The sequence below is a fragment of the Desmodus rotundus genome, chromosome 7 (genome assembly GCF_022682495.2).
Source record: "Desmodus rotundus isolate HL8 chromosome 7, HLdesRot8A.1, whole genome shotgun sequence".
NCBI classification, from domain to species: domain Eukaryota; kingdom Metazoa; phylum Chordata; class Mammalia; order Chiroptera; family Phyllostomidae; genus Desmodus; species Desmodus rotundus.
The window spans coordinates 82364275-82373761 of record NC_071393.1 but is presented as its reverse complement, the minus strand read 5'-3'; the positions used below and the strand labels follow the sequence as shown (position 1 = coordinate 82373761).

General features: G+C 41.9%; 1 protein-coding gene and 1 pseudogene across 3 annotated transcripts in view; both read left to right on the top strand.

The window, feature by feature from the left end:
* The first annotated feature begins 310 nt into the window (after window positions 1-310).
* GABPB1 (GA binding protein transcription factor subunit beta 1) overlaps window positions 311-9487 on the top strand; it is a 61951-nt gene continuing 52774 nt past the window's right edge. The window contains exon 1 of one of the 3 annotated variants that reach the window (XM_053929051.2): window positions 311-654. The gene's annotated coding sequence lies outside the window, so the exon portion shown is untranslated. Of the gene's footprint in view, window positions 655-1281; window positions 1775-9487 lie in introns of those variants that run through there. The other 2 variants (XM_024567711.4, XM_045201195.3) reach the window with 2 other exon arrangements.
* Window positions 4727-9362, top strand: LOC112311372 (neutral amino acid transporter 9 pseudogene; annotated as a pseudogene).

The following is a 9487-nucleotide window of genomic DNA, read 5'->3' as shown; positions in this document are numbered from 1 at the left end:
CGGACCCCGGATTCCCCGTTTATCAGCGTTTATGCCAGAGACACAGGAACGATAGCACGGGAATTTTAGTTTCCTAACTCCTTGCCGCCTAAGGAAGAGGCGGGAAAGCACCGCGGCCGGCCGGACTGCTACCCAGCGCACACGGCCGGCCGCAGCTCCCACCCCTGTGCCGCGCAGGCGCCGGGCGAGCCGGGACTTGCGGTCGCCGAGAGCGGATCATTCCGCCGCTTTCTTTGTGTAGCTAAAACTCTAGAAATGGCCTATTTCCTTTCCCTCTACTAAATACAAAAATCAGACTCTCTCGCCCCTTTCTTCCCTCCGGATGGGGTCGGGCAGTGGGTGGGAGTGGGGTCTGCTACCTAGATCCGGGGCGGAAAGGCTCAGAGCCGGGGTTGCCGAGGGCCGGGTCCGGGAGGGATGCTGGGAGCTTTGACTCACTCGCACACCATGTGTCCCTCCGCGCGCAGCACGGGGGACTTTTCGGTGGGGATTTTGGGCGCCGACCAGACGCGGCATTTTCAGAAAATAGCGCCCTGTGCAGCTGAAGCGCTTTGTGTGTAGCGGGGCCGCGTCAGCCCGGCCGGGTACGAAGCGCCTCGGGTCCCCACACCACCTCCTGCTGCTCCCCCGTCGCCGCTCCCGAAGCTTTTCCAGGTCAGTGCGGGTCTGTGTAGGGCCCTGTTACCACCGGATGTGGAAGTTGATCTCTTCGCTGGTAAAAAATAATTCCACTTCCCCCGGAACCCAGATCATCCCCGCGATTTCCTGTTTATTGCATTAAGGCGCCGGGTTTCCGGGGCTCCTGGCCCCGCTTATTCCGCGGGGGTCGGCGGGGTCGGCAGGGTCGGCCTGGGCGCCCTCTCCGCCCGCGCCTCCGCCGCGCATTGTCCACTGAGCGCCCCGCTTCTGGGAGGGGCGGGCAGACATGGTGGCGGCAGCCGCCCCCTCCTCGGCGCCGGCTCACCGCGGCCTCCTCGCCGCTACTTGCGGAGCCTGTCCCGAGAGGCGGCCCCGGGGCGCAGATGGTGTCGGGCTCGGCGGTGGGGCCTCTGCGGGCGTCGGGAGGCGGGCGGGGAAGAGAGGCAGGCGCGGCGCGGCGCGGCCTCGCCGGCCGCTGCCCCAGGAGCCGCGGATCTCTTTGTCTGGGCGGCGAGAAGGCTCCGCCTGGCTCGCTGGAGCGGGAAAAGGGCGGCGGAGGCGCCTGGCCTCGAGGCGCTCGGGCCGCGGCGGGAGCGGACGGTCCAGACAGGGTTAACCAGGAAACCGGTCCCGTTCCCGTTCCCGTTCCTGGCGGGGTTGCCGCGGCGACTCTCCCGGCCTTGGGGACTGGAGTCCTGTGGGGGCGAAGCCTGCCACTCTGGATGCTGAGACCTGCTTTTGGGACTTGGCCACCGGGATCTGCGGGTGCCTGGCTTCGGGAAAGAAGTTGAGAATTTTGCCAGTTCATTTCTGCCTGGACACTGTTAATCAGTGTGGCTTTAAGTGTGCTTCGTTGAAGCTTCGTATCGTGTTGAATCGACAGCCTCAACATGGGTAGCCTCAGGGGTGCAACGTGAAAACTGAAACCAAAGGAATGATGTAGGCCCGCTTTGTGTGTGTTCCCACTTTGAGCTTGTTTGCAGTACACATACTCTTGCTTTCAACCTGATTGGACTGTGGCGAGCAGACATCTGTTCACAGGAGAGGCAGAGACCACAGTGCTTCTGAAGGGGGCTTGGTAATGTGGAAATATCTGAGTGCTCTTTCTGGACACTGAGTTGCTGTCTGGATTCAGGCAAGTTCTTCTGAAGTAGAGTTTTTATCTGGAAAACGATTTCATGTAGTTAGGAAAGGATCCTTGTAATTTTCCATCTCAAGAGTTAAAGATGCACTATAATTCATTATGTAGAAATTACTGGTCAAAAATTCTTCGTGCAGATAATTTATCTCACGTATAGACCCACCCGACTTTATTTAAATTTCTCGGTGACATAACCATCAGCCTTGACACTTCTACTTTACGGCTTTGAATTTAAGGGAACTAAAGACAGCTTTATCTACTTTTCTTAGTTTTCCGAAGTAAATTAATCACATGTTAACATAAATGACATGTTGAGCAAAGAATGACATAGTTTTGCATTTCTACAAGTCTTTTTAAACGTCTGGTTGGAAGATAGCTAGATTCTTCAATCTTTCTGCATTCAATTTGTTGTGGTCTCATGTAACCTCTGGAACAATCCACTGTATAGTCATGCCTTTTTTTTTTTAACTGAGAAATGTGTTATTTCTCTCCTGTTTTCCCCCTAAAAGTCAAGTCAGGATATTATACCAGACACATTTGAAAAATATGGATAAGAAGGCTGATTTCTATACTTTCTTCTTAGGCTTTATTTTTTTTTCAATTTGGGCTTTAGATGCGTGAACAACATCATGAATAAAGATTGCATAATCTACATATGATCCTGGAGACTCGGGAACATCTAAAGAGATTTTAAGTAATTAAACTTAATTTTTAATTCCACAACTTATTTTTAATGAGGTACATGAATAAAACGAGTTCCGTATTAGATGTGTTTGTGAAACCTTGTATGTAAATGTAATTTTTGAGGATAGGACACTTTTCAAAGCACTGTAGGAGCTCTAGATTTAAAAGGAATCCCGCAGTGAAACCGTGGGTGAAACAATGCTGTTGTAATGCATGTGTTTACCCTCCAAGTTAACAGTTACTTAAGAGTTCTGTTACAGAGTTTGAGTCTCTAACTCTGAATCAATCTGGATTTTCTATATTGGGGGACGATTGTACTGTAAATATGTGAAAATTTAAGGCCACATTTTGATTTAATGATTTTGAAATGAAACTAAATTCATTTCCAGTTGTTTCTGTGAACTCTAGTCTGATTCTGTCAGTCTGTAGTTCTCTAATGTTCCATCAACAGGAAGCATCTGGTCATTCTTCATGTAATTGTTAGAAAGTGCCAGGTATATTTTTGATGTTTGCTGTTCAAATGAAAATATCAGATTGGATCTTGGTTTGCCCTTACCTTCCTCATCTCTGAGATGTATGCCCTTGAGTATCTCATGAGTTAGAAATAGTAACAGGTAAAGCAAACAAGTCATAAGGAATTTAGAAATTGCATGGAATTTTGAATCACTTGATTTTGAGTGTGCATTTTTGGTGGTGCTGTGTCCCTTTACGAGTAGCCTGAGCAAGGATGAACTCACTGATAGATTCCATTGCTTCTGTTTCTCTGCAAACATTAAAAAATAAGCCAAACCAAACTTAGAGTTGAGGGCAACTTAGTTTCCTAATAAGTATCATTTCTTTGGCTCTACAGCTTTCCAACTAGTAATCATATATTTCTATAAAACTAATGTATCTACAGCCAAAATTAGTAAAAAGTCTGAAGGTGTTTGTTCCATCATGCTCTCTAGAAGGTAAATCTATTACTAGTATTAGGGCTTGTGTATCCTCACAGAATTGACAACAGTGCCCTGGACAGAGACGCTTTGGTGTAATCAGCGGTCAGTTCAGTCTTTGGTGGGCTAGTACACCTTTATTTGGACTACGTATGTCCATGATATAAGTGTAGAGGCTTAGCATGAAGTGATTTTTCAACTGAAGGTAAATCCATATGCAAGGCCTTCGATACACTTAGAAATGGAAATCTGAAACTCTTAGCCCTAGTTCTCTTACCTTTTAATGGGAGTAATTGTAAAGGTTAGCGGTTAGGGCCCAAGCTGCTAGAGCACAAATAGGTAATGTGGAAAAGACTCGATTATTTTGACTGATTGTAGAGTCGACACTAGTATAATATGTTTTAAGAAAGTAAATGTCCTCTCCAAGTTGGTAGGACATTATATATAAAGAACATGGCGTTAGCCCCACTTTACCTTGTACTGGTTGTATTATACCTGGGGCATTGTGTCAGATTTTTGGGTAGCATACTATCATAAGTGGAACCTTGTGCCAGTTCTAAAACTTGATATCAGAATCACCTGGCAAGCTAATTAAAAAAATCTAGAGGTCCAAGCTTAAGTAGGAAAGGATGTGGGCCACTGTGGTTTTTTCAAGTTGCCCAGGTGGTAGACACTAAAGTTAAAAAAAACCAGAGGACATTGATCACCGGGGGTGGGGGGGGGGATGAAAAGGAGGAAAGGTTGAAAAACCATGTTTGGCCCCAAGGAAGAGAAGCTCATCCAAGAAATGATAGTTGTCTATAAATACTTAGAGATCTGTCACACAGAAAGGTAAGGTTTGATCTGACCAGAGAACTAAGATCGGTGTGTAGAGGCTAGAAGGAGGCAGATTTCAACATTCTTTCAAAAAATACTCTTCAAATCAGTATATGTAGCCCTACTCGTGTGGCTCATTGGGTTGGGTGTCATCCCACAAGGTGTAGGGTTGCTGGTTAGATTCCTGATAAGGGCATATGTTGGGTTGCAGGCCAGGTCCCCAGTTGGGGGGCGTGCCGAGAGGCAACCCATCGATGTTTCTCTCATATGTTAATGTATTTCTCTCTTTCTCCCTCCTTCCCCTTTCTCTAAAAATAAATAAAATATTTTTTTAAAAAACAGTCAATATATATTGTTTTGGGTGGTAGGTTGTCCACTGTCACTGACTGTTAAAGTTAGGGATTTCAGGGTAAAAGAATTGATGTGCTGAGGGAAGATTTGGGCCCGGTATCTTTAAGTTCCCTACAAACTGAGAATTTACAAAATATAAGTTTGCAGATACAAAAGTAGAAGAGCAAAGGTTGAATGAAACAAGCTGGTTAGCTTAACTGGATCATAGTTTTTATTTTCTTGGATAAAGAGAAGTGTTAAGTGAGAGAGCTATTTGATGAGGTCTTTAAACCCATATGTAATTTGACAGACTCAAAAGCCTTCTGATGTGGATATTCCTATTTCCCTTGATATAATAAAGATACTATTAAATTGGTAGCTTGTGAGCATACCAATTGCAACATTGTTGATAATAAAAGCTGTATATTAACATATTTAACCCCCCATTAATAATAAAGTAGGTAATATCCCCATTTTTCAGAAGAGAAAACTGAGCCATAGAGAGATGAGGTAACTTTCCCAAGGTGGTAGAGTTAGTGGTAGAGCCAGGACTTTGACTCCAGAGCCAGTGACTCTTGATCATTATGCTGTGGTAATGTAAATGGCCTAAACAGCTCAGTAATTGCTGAGATATATCCCTACAGTGGGGTACTGCCTAGTCATCGAAATGATGTCAGAAGAATGTAAAGACATGAAAAGATGTCTTGGTATATGGAAGTGAAAAAAACATTTAATCCATTTGGGTCAACAAACAAAATATATTGACATCTGGAAAGATATGTGCCACTTTTTTTTAAAATAAAAAATTCTTTAAAACACTTTATTTTTTCATTGTATTTTTTCCATTACCACTTATTCCCCATATAACCTCTTCCACCACCAATGCCCCATCCCCTGCGATCGCCACACTGTTGTCCATATGCATGAGTCCTTTTTCTTTTTTGCATTGTTCAGTGCTTATTTCTAAGTATAGATTATTAGGTGGTTATTTTTTTTCTTACTCAAATTTTCTTAACTTCTAGGAATATGTATTGTGTATTGTAATTAAAAAGATTAAATAAAGATTAAGATGTCAATTAAAAATTAAAGATGTTAATATAAGCTTAGGAGTTTTGATTTTATACTATGCAGTTGATGCAAGTTAGGAATTCACACAAATGACAATTTATATTTGTATGAAATGTGCATTTTTTGTTTTACTCCTTAACATAGAAATAATAATTGAATAGAGAAAAATATCACTGACTCCCATTCTACTGTAATAATCAGGTCTTTTTTTTTTAAATATTTTATTTATTTTTAGAGAGAGGGAGATACACATTGATGTGCGATGTGTGAGAGACGCATTGATTGGTTGCCTCAACCAGGGACGGAATCAAACCCGAGGGGCCCTTTTGATTTGCAGTTCGGTGCTCCATCCACAGAGCCACACCAGCCAGGGCTGTTCTCTATTTGGTTATGTTCTCTTCAACTTATGTGTAATGTTCTAAATGTTGTATTCATTCTGGTCTAGTTACACTCTAGCTGTGTGACTTTAGGTAGTTTATTCACTGTGTGCCTCATCTCCTCCTTTGTAAAATGGGGATAATTATACCTCTTGTATGGTGGTTGGGAGGATTAAATGAGTTACTGCATATACAATGATCAGAGCAGTGTCTGACACATAGTTGATAACTCAGTAAATGTTAGCAATTGTTATAGGGTCATAGCCCACTAAAGCCCTTGGAGTCTAATAGGTTTTGGAATTAAGAATTTTTTCGGATATAGGCAAGGTAATAATGTTATATAACTTCAACAGAGTCCTTAAACATGTTACCATTTCTGTAGGAAAATGTATGAACGTTTATACTAAATAGGGTAAATAAGATTATAAATAGCTTCATGTCAGTTCAGGTGAGGTTTGTACTGCTAAATAAGTTATTTTGGGTTTCACAGCTTTTCTGGATTTTGGAATTGCTGTTAAGGAACCTGTAGACTAATCAATTTTGAGTCCTATTTTAATATTAAAACACATTTTCATGTTATATAGCTTTGTAATCCATAATTAAAAAATTAAAAAACTAAAAAAATCTTCACTTCCATTTCCTTTAATTAAAAAATACGCTAAACCTACTGACACTGTGATTCTATGGCATAGTGTAAATCTTTTCTAGAAGAGGCTCGAGACTTTCTCTAATCCAGTTAGCTTTTTCCTGTCTCATTACACTTGAGGGATAAGATTTTTTTTTTAATTATTAATTTTTTACTGAAATTTATTGGGGTGGCATTGGTCAATGAAATCACAGGTTTCAGGTGTATAGTTCTACAGTGCATCATCTGTGGATTGTATTGTATGTTTACCAGCCAGAGTCAAGTCTCCTTCCATCATCATTTATTGCCTTCCCCCCTTCCTCCTGGAGAAGACATTTCTACTATGGTGGTTTACTACAGCAGATTCTTTAAAGGAGGCGAGTGGGGTCCACCATGGCACCTCTCTTTAACATACCCTTCTAATCTGTAAATGTGGAAACTGAGGTCGGTATTTATCATAAGTAATAGTGTTATAGAACTAGACATTGGAATTAAGTCATTTCCTCCCAGGATAAAGTTATCGGTGACACAAGTGGAATAGTGGCATAGGAGAGTAGACTGACTTCAGTGCTTAGAGTTTGAGAAAAATGGATAGTGATTCTAGACATTTTCTCTTCCCTGAGGTAGACCATGAAATACATCTGGACTTATGAATATTCAGTCTGATTCATCAGATCTAAGATCCAAAAGGCCTTTCTATACAGAGCCCACCAATATTGTCAGTGTGAATGATGTCATTTAGAGGGTTAGCGAGACCATGCCTCTGCCATGAACAAGAGGATTCATTACTACAGCTGGCTCACTGCTCCTGCAGACAAGGCACTGATTGCCCCAGACCATGTAGTCCCACCTCAAGAGGAGTGTTATGTGTCCAGTACACTGGGTTCTGTTTATAAACAATGTTACCCTGAAGGTGTGGGAAAAACACCAGTTTAGTAACCATTTTTATGATTAGGAATACCACGATGGGAACATCTATACTAAGTATTCCTTGGGGCATAAAACAGGCTTGATTTACAACTGGAATGCGTGTCCTGCTGATGGGCCTTTCAACACTTTATTGCTGCTACAGAGTAGTGAAGTCACAAGCTATGATATCATCAGTGGATTCCACTGCCTGGGAGTATTGCAGATATTTTTTTTTGCCTCTTACGGGCAGTGGTTGGGTCTCCTTTTCTCCTTGGTGTCTCTAATTGGAGCAACGATAGTTTACTAGGAGTTTATGTCTAGTTTTTAGTGCTAGAAAGTGTATTTTCAGCTTTATTCATCACATTAATGATGCAGATACTGTACTGCATACCAATGATAGCAACTCTGTGACTTGTCCAAGTGCAGGGAGTGGCTGCCCCAACAATGACCCTGTGATCTTCCACACATATGACATGGGACTGCAGTAGTTTGAAAAGTGGTGAAATAAGCTTAAGTGCCCTTTTACCTCACAGGACTCCTCCTGCCACTGCGCAATGTCAAATTGCCCTCCTTTTTTTCAGGTTTTATATCCGAGGCACAGTGTCCATTCTGTGTTTGATTTTCCTTGTCACCTTGAAGGCTGTTTGCTTGGGATTTCATTTGGAATTTCATTGGTTTCCAGGGGTGTCCAAACTTTTGGCATCTCTGGGCCACACTGGAATAAGAGTTGTCTTGGGCCACACTTTAAATACGTTGCAACATATAATCACAAAAACATCTCATAATGTTTTAAGTAAATTTATGATTTTGTGTTGGGCTGCATCCATAGCCATCCTGAGCTGCAGAGGGCACAGGTTGGACGCTGCTGGTACACCAACAGAATATTTTGTTCCAGAGATAAGATTTCTGTTTGTACAGTTGATTGGATTGCTTACCCTTGCTTTCTTTTTTCATAATTGTATTATCACAGCTTTAAAGAATAGTGAGAAACAAGAAAACAGTGTGAGGGTCCTGTCCATTGCCTGTATGCTGGTGACATGAACTTATCTCTGTACTGGAGTCCTGGTTTCTGTTTCATTTCTTTTACCACTGTTACCCAAAGATTACATAGAACAGGTGATGACTGTGTGCCCACTCCTAGGCTACTTGGCGTTAATGGGCCACATCTTTGGTGACATTTATCCTAGCATTTCCCGTGTGCTGATTCCTATCTAATTATTATGGGAGCTGGAGTGATCTTCGCTGGTTTATACCCAAACATGGAGGAGGAATCATAAGATCTTAAGGGATAGCCTGCGGCCTGCCTTTGTGTTCATCTTTCCATCTCTCATCTATATAATTTCCCTCTGCCAAGAAGACTGGCATGGCCCAATTAATCTTTCATGTTTTCATCATCATTTTGGGCCTGGCTGACCTGATCATTCAGTTTTTTATGTGAAGTACTCACTGTCTTCTCAAGATCTTTCATGGTATTTTGAACTTTGACAACTGTTCCACATAAATTCACTTATAAATGCTGTTTTTGCTGTAATTCTAAATGTTTTCCTAAGATAATTTGAAAACAAGGGAAATAGTGATCCATTCATAAGTAATTTTGATTAGAGTAGGGGAAGGGACAATAAGAATGATCTTTTCCTCTACCTTTTTCATGTTCACTCACCTGTTTATTCTCATTTTCTGTTCTTAGTAGAATGTATTCCCTTAGGAAAAATCACGCTGTGTTTTGCTTTTGGATGTAAGGTGGGTGGGTATATTTTGGCTACAATAAAGATTCTTAGGGTGTCACAAAAACAAAACAACAGCAAAAAACCATGACTCCTGTATTCCTTTGTGTCTACAGAATTTACCATGTATCTAAGTAGGTAAATGTTTAAATTAAAATATAGTTGACATACAATATTATGAGTTTCAGGTATAAAACATACTTATTCAACATGTGTATATGATGTGGTCACCATGATTAGTA